Source organism: Myotis daubentonii, chromosome 6 (assembly GCF_963259705.1).
Source record: "Myotis daubentonii chromosome 6, mMyoDau2.1, whole genome shotgun sequence".
NCBI classification, from domain to species: domain Eukaryota; kingdom Metazoa; phylum Chordata; class Mammalia; order Chiroptera; family Vespertilionidae; genus Myotis; species Myotis daubentonii.
In genome coordinates this window covers 35,469,419-35,488,365 of record NC_081845.1, presented here as the reverse complement: position 1 = coordinate 35,488,365, position 18,947 = coordinate 35,469,419, and positions in this window count along the sequence as shown.

Below are 18,947 nucleotides of genomic sequence, written 5' to 3'. Positions count from 1 at the left end.
TGTCTTCTCTATTTAGAGTAAACATGCAAGAAAATGTGACATAAATTCCAGTTGAACATATTAGCCTCTTCTATTGAAGGTAAAGCATTTTGAGAGATTTGGGGTATGTTTAATTTCATTTCTTAGTTAGTCCAAACCCAAAACAAATAAGTTAAGTCATTTGTCTCAAGTGGCCCTGTAGAATATGAGAATGCTTTAGGCTCACTGGAATTAAGGAGCCATATGGAACTTGTAGTGTACTTATAACTAAGACAGATGGCAGCAGTATGGAGCCAGCCTTGAGGCTGTATAAACACCCCAGTGACCATGAGCAACCAATTAAGAATTGAGACAAGAGGGAAATGTCATTTCAACTCCTGTAAAATTTATCTGGTGCACGCATCCTTGCTGCCTTTCATAAGCCTGTTTCATGGTCTATGGCTTTAACTTAGAGACAAAGGAAATGTTTTCCTGACATCCTCTCACAGAGAACATCGAAATTCTGGTCCAGTTCTTAGACTGTCAAATATTAGAATTTCTATTTCTACCTGGGGAAAGCCTAGAAGACTAGATTATTTCCAGCACCATTATTTGTAAGCTCAAGATGAAATGCTCTGCCTGGCCAGTATGGCTCAGTGGTTGATCATTGACCCATGAACAAGGAGGTCATGGTCTGATTCCCAGGTGATTGATGGTTCTCTCTCACCATTGATATTTCTATCTCTCTCCTGCTCCCTTCCTTTCCCTAAAGTAAAAACATGTTGTTGTTTTTTAAAATAATTTAAAAAGATGAAATATTTCTGCAGCTCCTAGAATAGATTGATAACTCCAGTACTCATTCATGAAACAGTTTCAGTTTATCAACTTTCTACCAATCACTCTTCAGCTCTGATGAAACCAAATGGAAGTTAAAGTTCTCGTTTTCAAGGAGACCAGGAAGGAGATAGCCAAGTCAACCAGAATTATAACATAACATATTGTGAGCACAGATCAAAGCTAACTCTTCATTCAGACAGGGCAGTTTCAGCACAAGAAACATAGCCTTCCATCCATCGCTTTCTATTATTTTGTCCTAACACCAAGCCTGAGTCGTGGTCTTCCACCTTCTAAGTGTGATATCTTGGGCAAGTTATTTAACTTTTCTGGGCCTATTATTTCTCATCAATAAAATTTGCAGAGTGAAAATAGCTACCTCAAAGTAGTATTGTGAGGGTGTACACATTAACACAAGTAAAAGACTCAGAATAGTGCCCTGCAATTACCAAGAATTCGATTATTGTTAACTATTACTTAATTGCTCTTGAAAATAATTAGAAAATTCTGTTTAAGGGGTATCATTGGAGACTACTCAAACCCAATAAATACTTTATGTAGAAAGCTCAATGCAGCTAACTAACCAAACACAGCTTTTTAAAGATCAGCTATTCTTCCTGTCGATGAGCAATTCATTAGTCATGGTTCTGATCCTGGGAAAGTACGCGTGGAGCTGAAAGCTCACCTTTCCCTCCCTAAGAAAACTGATGTCACCCAAGTAGCCACTGTACAGTCATGTACAGATAATTAAAAATCCTGTACAGAGAAAAATCTTTGCTTGGAGGTCCCAAATTCTAGGGATGCCTCTGTTTCAATTTGGCCAATTACCGCTTTTCTCTTTGTGCTATGAAAATACAAACACTGATTCTATAGACCAACAAGTGAACCTAGCATGAACTCCTGATGAAGACTCTTTCATAGTGATTAATGGGCTGCAAAGATTTTGAAATAAAAACCTGAAACCACAAACTAGTCATACAGTTGGCTAAATATTTTGTTTGGGTGCTCACACCCAGCCTACAGATAACCTTGTGTTGACCCTGTATTCCAAAAGCAGAAAGGAAGGGCCAGTGCTTTCAAGGAAGGGATTTGTGGTTTGGTCTGGTCTGTCTATAAAAAGAGGGGCAGTGCATGGTCTTAAGGAAGTTCATCTCCCAAGTCTCTGACCAACTGAGCATGAGGTTCTCACAGGAGCAAGCTGTGACAGCTGGAATTTGGCATCCACGGCCTCTCAGACAGGCTGCTGATCCCAGACTGATAGTTTTAAAACCCTAAAACAAGCCTGTTACCATTCTTGAAATTCGTTTCAGCAGGCGCCAGGGAGGAATGTTACTGCCCCTCATTGCTAGCCGGGAGTCTCATCCCGGCATAACTCTGAAGAACTTCTGGGCTTTTGGCTCCTGCCTCATACAGAGATTATGTTTCCAGCTTGATGGCAGGACACTAGAGAAACCACATGCTTTGTTTAAACATGGAGCCTGAGAGGTAGATCAGCAAAGGCCCCTAAGGCAAATGTCAAAAGGCCGTCACTATATGAGAGAACTAAGCAAAATGCATGAGGGACAGTGATTTCTCTGAATCTTAGATAAGTAGCTTCTTAATCCTTTAAGAAAAAAACAAGTAAGTTATATTTTCCAATTTTAGATGCATATTATCCATCTTGTATTTGTTTTGAACCTCATGCAAAAGAAAGTGACTATATATATATATATATATATATATATATAGTCACTTACTGTTGAATATTTAGAATATGAAGCTCATATGTGGTTTTTGATTTACCTATTTAATCTACTACTTTGTCTTATGTCTTAGAACTATCACTTCTATCAAAAAAGGAGTAAGTTAATAACAAATAAGATATAATATTTCCCTCTTTTTAGCATCTTTGAGGAAAACTAATTTCAGGCACGGAGAAGGATTTAATTTGTGATTGGTAACAACTAAAGACTATTAATATTCATGCAAATATATGTAATTTTTCCTAAGTATTTCAAGTCCTTGTTCTGTCCCTTACTAGTGTGATCTTTGGCATGCCTCCAAACCTCTAGAAGCTTAGGTTTCCTACAATAAAATAATAAAGTTATGTGATGCTTGTGAGGATTTATTGATGAAATATGAGAATATCCTTTGAAAATGAGATAAATATAACAAAATTATAATTTGTGCTCATGTTTATTCAATTAAATTCTTAAATTTATTACTATATATAAAGTAGAATTATAAATCATAATATTGCTAACCTTAACAATCTAAATCAAGAGTTTTCTATTTTTACCTGAAGTAACACATAATTGAGTAGGAAAAAAAAAAAAAAAGCCAAAACGTGAACAGTTAAACCAGGCCAGTTGGAATCAGGACTATAGTAACTACCTCCTAGAAGCTGAAGGGGTCAGCCAAGAGGTAATTGTGGCAAGGGAAGCTGTCCTATGGAGGAATGGTGAGAGAGAGAGAGAGAGTTTGCAGAGTAAATAGAAACAAAGACCCACAATTGTATTCGTGAGAAGACCCACCACCATTGTACTCTAGGGGGAGGGGTGGAACCGTATTTAAGGAGTACTTGGAAAAATAAGACCACCCAAACCTGAGAGGCAATATCTAGCAAATTAGAAGAACCTAGACTGAATGTTTTTTTGAGATAGAGATTCCAACGAGGAAGAAGCAGCCATTGGTCATCCTGTCAAGGCTTCTGAGAAATCAAATCAGAGGAAAACTGGAAAATGTACAAGTAAAGTGGCCAGTAATGAAACTGTCTGAGCCATTTAAACGTGGGATGAGGAAGGCAGCTGAGGTACAAGTAGAATGAAGGAAGGATGGGCAGCAGTGTGAACTACTCTGTATTTGCTGTTTTAAGCTAGGAAACACTTGATACAAAAAATATCCTTAGATAAATGAGGGATAAAGTGCAATCACAGGAGACAGAGCAGATCGCTGGTGGAACAAGCTCCTTGAAGAGCTGGGAGGGTGAAATGCTGTGCGCAGGTGGGAAGATTAGACTTGGGGTAAAGACAGAAAGGACAGAGGGAGAGTACAGATAGGAAAGTTTGTAGGTTTGGGAGCAGTAAATAAGTTGGGGAAAAAAATAAGTTTATTTCACACATGAAATGCTTAGCTTTAGTATAATGTTATATTTAGGATATTACAACAGAACTTAATGCAATAAACATAGAATGGGAAAATTTCAATTTGAGTTATTCATTTTTAGTTAAATATTGACCAATAGAAATATATAAGCAGAATACTATAATTAGTTATTTGTTCATTCATTCATTCAATAACAATATTCAGTTTAACTAGTGTAGAAACTTTTAGTTCCCACTGAGAGCACGAGGAAAAAAATGAGATTTAGTACCAACATGAAGAATTAAATCTGTGCAATGACGTGGCATGACTATCAAGTATTTTACAGCTGTCTGAAAAGTACTATGTTACCATGTTGTCTGCGACTATTTAATATTTAAGCATGGACCTATAGCGTGGGTGAGGATAGATAGTATGTCTTATTCAGGGAATGAATCTCTAAAACACTTCTGAGGCATTTGAGACTATGAAAATTAAATCTTCTATAACATAAAATTGGTCTCACAAACTTAAAAGCAGGAGAGAATGTAGGTCTTCTCCAATATTTTGGAAGGTGCTAAATCTCACAAAAAATAAATGCAATATTGTTTCTATACTGTTAATAGTAAAATAAAAGGGAAATATATGAATATTTGAGTTCAGTATATTTGGGTGGAAACATTTTTATTGAGAAATGAATTTGACTTTTAGGAGTTTATTTTAAATATACAACTGTGTGTGTGTTTGTGTGTGTATTCCATTATAAAAATGTTGAATAAGTCCAGTAAACACTGAAATCTAGCAAGCACATATATAATATTAATTTTCAAGAGCTTAAACTTTGGCTTTTATTTGCATTTATTGGGTGTATTTAATTAGAAATATTTGCTATGTTAGTAGTAAAACAAACTTATTAAGTAGTTTAAGATCAGTTCAGTTCTGCTCTTATTTTTATGTTGATTAAAAATATAGAAAATGCCATTTGACCCAGTGGTCCCACTTCTAGGAATAGATCCCAAGAAACTAGAAACACCAGTCAGAAAGGATATATGCACCCCTATGTTCATAGTGGCACAATTCACCATAGCTAAGATTTGGAAACAGCCTAAGTGCCCATCAGCAGATGAGTGGATTAGAAAACTGTGGTACATCTACACAATGGAATACTACGCTGCAGTAAAAAAAAATATGGAATTCTTACCATTTGCAATAGCATGGATGGAACTGGAGAGCATTATACTAAGTGAAATAAGCCAGTCAGAGAAAGATAAATATCACATGATGTTACTCATTTGTGGAATATAATGAACAACATAAACTGATGAAGAAAAACAGATCCAGAGACAGAAAAGCATCGATCAGACCCTCAAAACTCAGAGGGAAGGTAGGGGAGGGTGGGGGTAAGGGGGAGAGATCAACCAAAGGACTTGTATGTATGCATATAAGCCTAACCAATGGACACTGACAACAGGGCAGTGAGGGCATGAGTTGGGGGTTGGGGGGCAATGGGGGGATAAGGACACACATGCAATACCTTAATCAATAAATACATTTAAAAAAATATGGAAAATGGAAATTTTTAGGAGACTTTAGCAAAGTGTCCTGTAAGATATATATTTCATACACACCCCAGAGAAATTGAAAAAGCCTTTAAATAAACTCGATGTTTTGAATTAATCTGCGATTAATATTTCAATAGCAGGCATATTTTTTTAAAAATGTGTCAGGTCCCCAATTTCTTAATTTTGACATTTATGTGAATGTTCATTGCTTTAGACTTATCTCTTTTGTCTCCTATTTCTCTCTCTGTTAAGAGCTATATTCAGAACTCTCTAAGAGGTCACAGCCCAGTATAAAAGAGAAATTCTCTCTAAATATAATTTAATGTGCATATACAGAAAAACATGCGTATTCTTGAGTAGCTACTGCACAATTCAATTTTTGAAGTATTATTTGTCTCATTTTGTTTTTCACTTAAGTTCTAGCTTCTATTGGATGGAGTCAATATTGTAGAACAGATTAGGTAGCCATAGAGGTGAACTATTCTTTTCAATACTCTATTCTAATAGAGGACAAGCTGTCTGGAGTATAGTAACAGACACAATTACTAACAACTCACATTATGATTTATTTTTTTATGATGTTGAAATTCCTAGCATGAAGTGTTTTATCTACAATAAATACTTTTGTAGATCAAGTGTTTGAATCTACACTTGTAGGTTGTTCTGAATCATTCTTTTTTTAAAAAAGTATTTCCTCAGGCAAGAATATAAACCATCTTCCCCTAAGGTTTGCCAAGTTGAGTAAACAACTCAAGAAGAATTTGACTGCATAGGTTTAAGATACATTTTAAATTTTTTAAGAGGTTAAATTATTTTTAAGCCCAATATATTTCATTAACAATAGAAAATCTGCAAAGGGATAAAACTGGATTTTCTGGATTTTAACTGGATTTTCCAATTTTTGCTCTGAAAAATAATAGGTAATTTGTCTTCCAGTTAACTCTCCTTAGTAAAACTTGTATACTTTCTCACCCCAAATGACCCCGGGAAAGTTGTTGATATTCCCTTGCATATTTGTTGCAAATACAACTAACAGAACTCATTATGGATAAGCATTGAAGTTATTGGGAATTTATATCTGCTACTTAAGCATCTATTCAACATAAGATAATAAATACTATATAATTCATTTGCAATTATATAATCAAGGTAGTTATCTGAAATTTTAAAAGTGAATAGATACTATTAAAGACAAAACAATTTCCTCAAATTATTGTGACATCTCTTAATGCCTAGAACAGTGGCACAGCTAATCCTCAATAGATTATTAGTTCAATAAATTCAGGGATACCATTTATTTCATATGTGAATGCACACAGGCAAGGAGTACACTTAAAATTTTAATCAATTTAAAGAAAGGAACATAAAATTATTACATTTAAGATTAAACTATTTCATTCGAAAGATACTTTGACCAGTACTTTCAGTACAATGATATAATAGACCCAGTAACAAACTTTTTGTACAGATTGTTATTTACTTGAGAGAAAAACATTAATGAAATTTCTGTTAAATGTACCTAGCACAGATACTCTGGACTTAAAAATATAAAAATGTATCTAACAATTCAAAGATGAAGTGTACTCAAGACTAATAAATGACTTCAAGAAATTTCTATGGAAGGAAAAATTAAATTTTAGTTCTTCTTTACTACCAATGTTGAAGACTATCAGTATAGAAGACTTTACTAAACTGGCTTTCATCAAGTTGGGGGATTAGAGATATCAAGAGGAAAATTTAGGAAAGCTAATTTGAAATTTTTTCAAGTTGATGATAAAAAACATCTTGGAATCATTTAAAGTTTAACGATGCAAAGTTGTCAGGATATCTTGAAAAAATATACTTCTGGGAAAATGGTAGTATGAATGTTTCCTTTTCCAACATCAATGATAATAAATAACAATTTAAAATATGCTAGGGGATAGAATGTACATTTTTGTCTTTAAGAAAAATGAGGTGGATTCTCAGTGCATATAAATAACATCCTAGGAGGGACCTTTGGAAGTTGCTTGAACTCGTTCAACTCAAGGGAAGTCATTTCATGTGTTCTCCCACTTAATGCAACTCCCCAAGGATGACAACTAGGGCAACTTGCTTGCTCATCACATAGGCCCTGGGCAATCCTATTTTATCTAAGAAAATAAAGCAAACAAATAAGTAAATATATACATATAATTTCCTATGGTCAATATTGTCATTTTTTCTTTTTAAAAACAGCCTTATCCTACTTTAAATATTGAACTTTAGCCACATCTGATGTTTTATGAACACAACTGAAGTATTCATTAGGGGAAACAAAAAGAGATAGATGGTATAGCAATTTTAAGAACTGTTTAAAAAATGTTCCCCAGGCACCTCTCCACCAAAAGAAGTCAGAAATAAACTGCATCGCCATAAATAATCAAAGTAAAATCAACAGAGTCTCTTTGGATCCATAACTGATTTGAGGCAAAGCAGAGGGTGGGGAAACCTTTCAGAAGAAAAATTTTAAATCAGCCATTTTTGCCCCATGTTTGCAATTATTTCAATTTTTGAAATTCCAAGTTCCCAAAACAATAACACATCAAAATGAATATTAGTTAGATAGTTGCCAAGTGATTCAAAAGATTTATAGCAATGATTCACTAAACAAATCAAATCAAAGTGGTTTCCTTTCTAACTTTTACAAAACAATATGGATGAGTTCTCTTTCTTTTTATAGATGTTTTTCAGATTGGAATGCTAGCAACTCTCGCTATCCCTGAGGAAAACAGCAGAGTGAGAATTTCTGTAATCAGAGCTGTTAACAATCTGAGTTTACTCACATTACAGAACAGCCTCACATTTTAACTAAAATAGCTGTGATGTTTGAGTCACATGTTGGGGCTAATGAAAAAGGAACACCAAAAAAAAGAAAGGCCTGTGCCTTCTCATTTTTAATGCCCTGGAATGGAAGGAGAGAACAAACACTTGAAAAAAGCCATTACATGACAGACCCATTGATAGGTTTTATTTATTGTTTGTTTGTTTGTTGTGTGATAAAGATTTTATTTGTACCTTTTAGAAGAATCAATTCCATTTAATACACCTCTGTAAGTACCTTAGTGCATTGCCTGCCACTTACAAAAAGACAATTCTATTAAGATGAACCTTTGAAAAGCCAGCCTTTTCCCTTTTTTTAGATTTGGGCCTGTTTTGAATTTATTTTTATTATTTTATTTTGTTGCTTTCATATATGATGTGAAGTGTTCGTGATTATTTAACTTGTAGATTTAGTGAACGGAAACAGTATCTAGATTTTCTATCATTCTGTTTCTGTTATTAAAAGTTCTCTTGAATATTAGAATCCAGCATCCCAATTAATAATCATTAATTGTCTCTTTTAACAACAAAACTTTTTAAAGAAGTTGTGAAAATTGCTTCTTTGATTCTGGAGTTAAGAAATGTAAAAAAAAATTCCATGGGAAGAATAACTGAAATGGAATAAAATATCAAAACATTGTTTCTAGAACTCCCCAAAGTAAAATATTTCTAACTCCTTTGCATGTTTAAACTACAAAACTATAAAAGAATTTTCAAAATGAAAAAAGCCTGTGAAACCATTGCTGTTTTATTAACTGTGACTCTGTAGTTAAGATTCTTATTCATTTTTTAATATATGTTTCACATACAATGATGATTAAATTTACCATTGCTACTAGTGAAGATATTCTTTTAATCCTGGTATGGGAAAAAATCATTCCTGCATCTCTGGTAATAAGGACATCACTGTGAATTTGTGAATTATTACTTCTTGACTCTGGAACTTGAGTAAGTTCTACATTTTTACAAATGCTTTAGTGAGTGCATTGTTTGTGGAAACCATGGTCAAGACTGTATTTTACAACTGTTTTGACTGGTGGAAACACATGTGGCACTTGAAGAACCAAAAACCGAAAGACAGATGTCACCACCACAATTATGAACGTATTAGAAGGAAGTTTAGACTTTCATACAATGTGGGAACCAGAGTTCAAACTAATACACCTCACATTTCTAGAGGCCAAGAGACTTCTATTGACGTAAGGGCTCTTGTGCCCCAGAGTCTGAGAAGTGACTTTCCTGCTAGGTTGTGGGATCTGAATCATTCAAGGCCTTAGTTTCTTAATCAATTTTGTTAATTCATCTAGAACTTTAGGAACATGAGTCCTGTCCTCCCCTTTCAATCTTTCTATATCATTCAATTATTAGTTCAGTTGTTCATCAGTTCATTCACTAATAGTTACCAAACATTTTTGGAGACAAAAAACATATGACTGGTAACAAAGTAGCTGTGAAAGCCACAAAGGTGAATAAGACCCATTTTCTGAAGATGTCCATAGTCTGGTGTAGGATTCAGATACAAATATAAAGCAATTACTATAGAGAGTGATGAGGATTAAAGATTTAGAGAACATTAGAAACATGTAAGAGGCTCCATTAGGATGACTAACCATCCTGGTCTGCTGAGGCCTCTCTGGCTTTCTTCTAAATCTATTGCTTATCTGGTATTTAAAGTATGTGCTGTTCCTCATTTCTTTTTCTTAAAAGCAAGCTATTGCCACCAATATTAATACTTCTTGCATAAACTATTGCTTATAGTTATAACTGGAGAACTGTTGACATCTCTTCCATTGCTATCCATTTCATACAATACCACAGCAAAAGGAGAGTTCACTCTACAATGAGTGCAGAGAAAATTTGTTTTTAAAAAGAGAGCTTTAAAGCTCACCATATTAGAAAGTTATTAATTGGGGGGCAGGGAGACAATCAAGTCAAGACATATTCAATGTCCATCTCAAATCATCCAGTTTTACTTTTTTCATATCATACAGAAGGTAATTTATAATAAATTATTTCAAAATATCCTATCTAATAAAAGAGAAACATGGTAATTAGCGTATGACTGCTACCCTTCCCATTGGCTAATCAGGGAGATATGCAAATTAACTGCCAGCCAAGATGGCGGCCGGCAGCCAGGCAGCTGGAAGTGATCATGAGGCTTGCTTGCTTCAGTGACGGAGGATTCCAACGTTCCCCACCGGCCTTGCCGGCTTATGAGCTTGCAGTTTGAAACATTGTAACAAATACAGAAGCTAAACAAAACCCCAGAAACCTGCTTTCAGCGGGCCAGGATCTCAGAGCTGGAGTTATACATTGTTTCATTATAGAACCCAAACAAACCAGATACCTGCTTTCAGCAACAGAGGCCTCAGAGCTGGAGCCGGAGCTAAAACTGTCCCAGAATAAAATAAAAAAAAAAAAGAAAAAAAGGAGCAGTTGGAAGCTTCAGTCACCGACCCACCTGAAAACAGCCCTCAACCCCTCACTCAGACTGGCCAGGCACCCCAGTGGGGACCCCCACCCTGAAGGGTGTGTGACCAGCTGCAAATTGCCATCATCCCCTCACCCAGGCTGGCCAGGCACCCCAGTGGGGAACCCCACCCTGATCCAGGACACCCTTCAGGGCAAACCAGCAAGCCCCACCCATGCACCAGGCCTCTATCCTATATAGTAAAAGGGTAATATGCCTCCCAGCACCGGGATCAGCGTGACAGGGGGCAGCGCCCAAACCCCCTGATCGCCCTGCAGCTCTGTGTGTGACAGGGGGCGGGGACACAACCTCCCTATCTACCCTGCTCTGTTCGTGACGGGGAAGGCGCCCCAACCCCCTGATCAGCCCTGCTCTGTGCCTGATACAGGGGAGCTCCCCAACCCCCTGATCGCCCTGCGGCTCTGTGTGTGACAGGCTGCGGCGCCCAAACCCCTGATGGGCCCTGCTCTGTGTGTGACAGGGTAGAGCCATAACCTCCCCATTGGCACTGTCCTGCGTGTGAGAGTGGCGGCGCCCCAATCCCTTGATCGGCCCTGCTCTGTGGGTGATAGAGGGCAGCGCCTCAATCTCCCACCCCCCATGGGCCCTGCTCTGTGTGTGATGGGGTAGAGCCATAACCTCCCAATCGGCCCTGCCCTGAGTGTGACAGTGGCAGCACCCCAACCCCCTGATCGGCCCTGCTCTGTGGGTGATAGAGGGCGGCGCCCCAACCCCCTGATCCGCCCTGCTCTGTGTGTGACAGGGGGCGGTGCCCCAACTCCCCTATCGGCCCTACTATGTGAGTGACGGGGGGAGCTCCTCAACCTCCTGATGGGCCCTGCTCTGTGCATGACAGGGAGGAGCTCCCCAACCCGCTGATGGGCCCTTCTCTGTGTGTGACAGGATGCAGCACCCCCCCTCCCCCCATGGGCCCTGCTCTGTGTGTGACGGGGTAGAGCCATAACCTCCCCATCGTCCCTTCCCTGAGTGTGACAGTGGCGGCACCCCAACCCCCTGATCGGCCCTGCTCTGTGGGTGATAGAGGGCGGCACCCCAACCCCCTGATCCTCCCTGCTCTGTGCGTGACAGGAGGCAGCACCCCAACCCCCTGATTGGCCCTGCTCTGTGCATGACATGGGGTGGCGCCACAACCTTCCCATCGACCCTGCCTTGAGTGTGACAGGGGGCGGTGACCCAACCCCCCAATCAGCCCTACCCTGAGTGTGACTGAGGGTGGCATCACAACCTCCTGATCCGACCTGCTCTGTGCATGACAGGGGGCGGCGCTCCAACTCCCCAATCGGCCCTGCTCTGAGCCCGACCAGGGGCTGCACCTAGGGATTGGGCCTGCCCTCTGCCACCCAGGAGCGGGCCTAAGCCAGCAGGTCGTTATCTCCTGAGGGGTCCCAGACTGCGAGAGGGCACAGGCCGGGCTGAGGGACCCCCTCCCCCGAAGTGCACAAATTTTTGTGCACCGGGCCTCTACTCTATACTAATAAAAGTATAATATGCTAATTAGACTGGACATCTTTCAGACGACCTTCTGGATGTCCTTCCAGACAAAGCCATGGTGGTGGAGCTGAGGCAGAGGTGGTTAGGGGGATCAGGCTGGCAGGGGAGAGCAGTTAGGGATCAGGCCAGCAGGGGAGAGCAGTTAGGGGGATCAGGCCAGCAGGCAGGTGAGTGGTTAGGAGCCAGCAGTCCTGGATTGCAAGAGGGATGTCTGTCAGTCAGACATCCCCCGAGAGGTCCCGGATTGGAGAGAGTGCATGTTGGGCTGAGGGACCCACCTACCCCTGTGCAAGAATTTCGTGCACTGGGCCTCTCATGTATATATCTACACTAATAAAAGAGAAAAATGGTAATTGGCGTACGACGATACCCTTTTCATTGGATAATCAGGGTTATATGAAAATTAACTGCCAAGTAAGATTGGCAGTTAACTGCCAACAAGATGGCGGTTAATTTGCATATGTAGGCACAATGCAGGGAGGCGAAAGGGAAAGCAGGAAGAAGCCCCCTGCCACTGACAGTGATCGGAAACCCAGGGGGGAGCTAAGAACTGGGGGGCAGGGCAAAGGCGGCCCTGGGGCCGCCTTTGCCCTGCCCCCTAGCCATGATCAGAGAATCAGGCACCTTTGCCGCCCTGGCCAGTGATAGCAGGAAGTAGGGGTGGAGCCAGCGATGGGAGCTGGACACGGTCGAAGCTGGCAGTCCCGGGAGCTAGGGGTCCCTTGCTTGGGCCTAAAGCGGAGCCCACGATCGCGAGGCCGCTGCAGCTGCGGGTCACCGGTGCCCGAGCTGGACGCCTCAGCCAGAGGCGTTAGGCCTGGGCAGGGGCGGAGCCTGCAGCTGCGGGGAGCTGGGGGTCCCCTGCCCAGGCCTGACACCTCTGCCGGAGGCCTCAGGCCTGGTCAAGGGGCCGATCCGGTGATTGGTGATCGGAGGGTGATGAGGGTCAACTCCTCTGGCGAAGGAATCAGGCCTGGGCAGGTGGCTGAGCTGGGGATTGGGGGGATATGATGGTCCCCTTGGCCAGGCCTGAAGCCTGGGTCAGAGGCATCAGGCTTGGGCGGGGGGTGGAGCAAGCAATCAGAGGGAGATGGGGGTCCCCTGCCCAGGCATGATTCCTGGGCCAGAGGCCTCAGGCCTGGGCGGGGGCCAGAGCCAGTGATCGGGGGGAGATGGGGATCCCCTGTCCAAGCCTGACACCTCTGGCAGAGGCGTCAGGCCTGGGCAAGGGGCCGATCAGGTGATCAGAGGGTGATGGGGGTCTACGCCTCTGGCTGAGGCATCAGGCCTGGGCTGGGGGCAGAACCAGTGATGGGGGGAAATGAGGGTCCCCTGCTCAGGCCTGACACCTGTCAGAGGCGTCAGGCCTGGGCAAGGGGCCGATCCTGCGATTGGAGAGTGATGGGGGTCAACGCCTGAGGGCTCCCAGTATGTGAGAGGGGGCAGGCTGGGCTGAGGGACACTCCCCCCTCCCCCACACCCAGTGCACGAAGTTCGTGCACCGGGCCCCTAGTATATATATAATCCTATCTAATAAAAGGGAAACATGCAAATTGATCATAACCTCGACACCCTTCCTATTGCCTAATCAGCAGGATATGCATATTAACTGCCAACCAAGATGTCGGCCGGCAGCCACGCAGCTGAAGCGAACAGGAGTCTTGCTTACTCCAGTGACGGAGGAAGCCAACGTTCCTGGCTTAACGCTGCCGGCCTTTGAGCTGCACTCTAAGCAACTATGTTGCAATTATAGAAGCTATACAAGCTCCAGAGACCTGCTTTCAGCCAGCTCCGGCCTCAGAGCTTAGAGCTGCTGTGATGGCAACAGAGTTTCAATTATAGAAGCCAAACAGACCCAGAAACCTGCTTTCTGCCCTCAGAGCTGGAGCCGGCTCTCAGCTCCAGTGACAGCTATAGAAGGTAAATAAATCCCAGAATTAAAAAAAAGAAAAAAAGGAGAGGCTGGGAGCTTAAGTTGCCCTCCAGCCTAAAAACGGCTCTCAGGCCCTCACCCAGACTGGCCAGGCACCCCAGTGGGGACACCCACCCTGAAGGGGGTGTGACCAGCTGCAAACAGCCTTCAGCCCATCATCCAGGCTGGCCAGGCACCAAAGCGGGACCCCCACCCTGATCCAGGACACTTTCAGGGCAAACCAGCTGGCCCCCACCCGTGCACCAGGCCTCTATCCTATACTACAGGCAGGGTGGGACAGCGTGAAGTGCCATCCAGGCCCCATGTGCCGCCCTGGGCAGCGGGGCATTAGCCTCGCCCCCAGCCAGGAGCCCTGTGTGCCACCTGAGCCCCCAGCCGGGACCCCCATGCCACCTAAGCCCCCAGCCGGGACCCTATGACTATTGGAGAGCAAGAAAGTGCTGCTGGGCCCTGGGTCGCAGTGGTGATCCGGCCATCCGTAAGTAGAAAAGTGTGGCCTGTAGGCAGCCCCCAGCTGCGCCTGATCCGGGAGCAGGAAATCAATCCCAGCCTGAGGGCAGCCCCCAGCTGGGCCTTCTCCCCAGTCGCCATGAGGATCCGGGAGCAGGAAAACAAGCCTGGCCTGCAGGAAGCCCCAAACTTTCCCTGCTCCCCAGTCTCCATGGTGATCTGGGAGTAGGAAAGCAAGCCTGGCCTGCTCCCTAGTCGCCATGGCAATCTGGGAGTAGGAAAGCCCAGCTTACAAGCAGCACCCCCATCCTGGCCATAGCTCAAGGGAGAATATGACATGCAGTAGAGGCCAGGAGCCTGAGAGATCAACACAGAGGGGCTCCTGCTCCAAGCCTCCATGGTGTGACTGGGGGCAGGCCCTAACAGACACACACAAACACACACACACACACACACTCACACAGGACACCTGCTCCAAGCCTCTGCTGCCAGACTGTGGCCATCAGTAGGACATCCACTGAGGGCTTCTGGACTGTGAGAGGGGCAGGCTGGGCTGAAGGAGCCCCACCCCCCAGTGCATGAATTTCGTGCACCGGGCCTCTAGTATATATATAATATCCCTGTTTCTTAGATCTAATTAAGATGGTTACCTTTCTAAAGAATTCATAAAACCTAAATTGTTATCTTGTGTTTATGCTATAGATTTTTATGCTAATACTCATTAAAGACTGGCTTTCATTTATAAGTTTTCATTTTTCAGACTACTTTTCCTAATGCACAAATTATTCCCTGGGAGTAGAGATTTTTTTGGTTTTTATGTTATTGTGGTTTTTTTTAATACATTAACTCCTTAATACCACCAGGGTTTAGTTTTCAGTATATTGAAGTCATTATTTTTTAAATGATTCATCAGATCATTTAATTCACATGATATTAGCATATATAATTTAAATTTTATATTAATGTAATCACTTCAAGATGAATTATCCTGAGAAATCAACTCATTTGTTTCTGCTTGTTATAGCTAGCTATTTCTTTAAGGTAACAGCAGAGGTTTTCCAATTTAGATTGCTAAGGAATAATTCTTTTTTTTGTTTCTGTTGTTTGCCTGTTTCTTTTACTATGCATAAAAAAGAGTTAATTTGCTAAGATGAGTATTAGTATATAGTAACCGTTGCAGACTACTAACATAATCAGGTGAAAAGCCACATTTCAATTTAGTATTTCACTCTAAGGAAGGATAGGGCTATACTTAGAATATTCCAGATTTTGAAAACACTTTGTAAGCTAATATTTTTACATTTTAATTGGGGTGTTGGATGGTTAATAGACATATCCTTACTAGTGAGTTGTCTTACTTGAAATAAACTAGAACTTCTTTTCAAACCAATAGATATGGAAACTATTTTATAAATTAATTTTGCATTAAAGCAATTTTGAAGAAAAAAAATTGTAATGTTAGAAGATTAGTATCTTTTGTGTGTGTGTGTGTTGCCACAAATACAACATGGATTAGTGATTGAGCCCCTGGGGCCAGTGCCCTCATGGAGACACATTTATACTGATGTACATTTACCTATAGGTATCTTTTCTCTCCAGGCACAGAATTTCTCTTTATATAAAACTGATGATGGTGTAAATCTTTGTGAAAAGACAGATAAAAATTGTTCTTCTTCAAAATGCTTTTGGTGTTGCATGACAGTAAAGATATTTTACATTCAAAATCTTTGACTGCAGTGTAATGAAACCTGCCACACAGTTCTGTTGACAATAATAAATGATTAATAATTTTGATAAAATATTTCTTTCCAAAAATTAAATACTGTCTGCAAATCCATAAATTTTGTATCAGTGTTAACATTTATCTTGACATATCAGATATGATTCTATACCATAATCAAATCATTAGCTGAGCTCTATCATTTTTCATTCAATAGAATGTCAGGAAATAGAACACAATGTTCACTAATGTCATGAATTTAATAAAATAAAAAGTGAGACAAGGACAAGTCCTTGGTTATAATTTCCATTCCAAATTAAATCTTTTGTGATGATTTTTTTTTTTACATTTCCTTTCAATCATATAAATCTAATGTAAACTTTTACCCCTTTTTTTACTATTAAAAAACCTTGATTAACAAAAATAGAAGTTGGAATTACAGACTATTTTGTATTAGTTTATTTACTCAGCCCCCAACATTTCTACCCTAAAATATACATTTATTTCTATAAATATTTATTTTTAAAAGTATTTTTGTATCACCACAAATCACCACATTGACCAGATTGACTTATCAAAATTATCAAGTTACATTTTTAAAAAGCAATAAAAGTTAAAAAGTCCAAAGAAATGGCGAAGACAAATACATCAGTACTGACAAGCTATAAAAACAATGCTATTGGCACATCTGCCAGCCACTGAAAGAAAATGCATCTGTGTTTAAGCCACCCAAAGAGTAGTATTTTGTAATAACAGCCCTAGCAAATTATTACAAAGGTTATGACCTAGACTATACTGTACATTTTAAGTAAAATTGTGCTATGTTCAATTGCTCTATTAATTTTTCTTTGCTTCATTGTTCCCACAAATTTATTTTAAAATTTAAGCACTTTAGAGGAAACTATCATATATTTTGAAAAACAAGTTTATGTAATGGCTCTAAAGGGAACATTTAAAATTAATATTCATTAGTAAATTTCAAAGCTGCTTTAATGACTTAGACTTTTGTTGCCAAACACTATTTGGGAAATGGTCTTAAAATGCATGAGTCTTTAGTTTTTTTAACCAGCAAATACTGTTACTATAATTCTTTTGTTACTGAAAAAGATCCCTCCTAATGGTAGGTACTCTTTGGGGTCAGAAACATGATTATTAATAAAATAAGACAAGAAAGTAAAAACATTTTATAAATATATAAAATTTATATTATATATTATTTATATATAGGGTGTCTCAAAAACATATACAAACTGAATGATTATAACGCCAGTATTTATTAGCATATAGTTCATTTTCAAAATTTAAAAGAATACACAGAAATGAGTAATTTTTCTTTTGTCAATGCCTGTTTTCAAACTGATGATGGTTTTGGTTCAGGCATTGTTGATAATGTGAAGAAATGGAATCACAAGCATCAAGAATCATTTCATTTGGTATATGTGCGTCCTCAATGGATCAACTGTTGTGGTTTTGTATCATAAACTTTTTTTGATACATATTTTTTATTGTTAATAGTATTACAGATGTCTCCAACTCCCCCCTTTATGTTTTATGTATCCCCATAAAAAAGTCTAGTGAATAAATTTTCTTTATTCAAAGCTTAGTCTGGCTGAAGTGGAGTGAAAATTAATTGAGTTATCAGCTGTTCTAATAATTATAAAGGCAGTGTTTGTACTTCAACTGCCTTTTCAAACTTCTGGTAGCATTTTAGGATGAATTTCCTTATGTTCAAAGCTCAGTCTAGCTGAAAAGAAAGAAACATTAAGCTATCCGCTGTTAAAGTGCGTACACATGTTTTTGGGGCACCGTGTATGTAAATAAAATATATAGCTAACATTTGTTCAGTGCTAATACACTTCCTGAGAGTTGAAGGATGTAAGTGACACTGTTCCTCTCCTCCTCCTCCTGCTTTGTAAGCAGTGACTAACATGAAGAAAATCATTTCACCTCCGATTGGACCCTAGGAGCTTTATTCCTAGTAGAATGGCTAATCAACTTCTTCCAATGTGCATTATCTTCTAGGTCAGCGATTTTCAACTTTTTTCATCTCATGACAAACATAAACTAATTACTAAAATTCTGAAGCACACCTAAAAATATATTTTGTGCTAATCTGACAAAAATATAGGTATAATTTTATTTATTCACTCCGGATGGCTATTGTTGTGTTGATGGTTGCTTTTTATTTGACAATCTGACTAGTCAGGCACTGCATGTTTTAATAATTCCTGTGGCACACCAGTTGAAAATTCTTGTTCTAGGTTAAAAAAAAGACTATCACATCGGTTGAGATTTATATTATTCTGCTTGGTGAATTTAACTGAACTGTATTCACAGACACAAACAATATCTATATGTACAGATTCGTCTGGCAATTGTTATTGCCAAAATGTTCAAGTCAATTAAAGCTACTGAAAATATATATTTTAAAAAACCTTTATGAAATAAAAATAAATTACGTAGTAAATAAATTTGTATTTCTAAATTCATTGAAACTACTGTTCTTCAGTAAATAATAAAATCAGTTATTTGCATATACTCTATGAGAAATGTGTAGACACAATCGCATATTTTTCTCAACTGTTTCAGAGATATATTCATAAATCA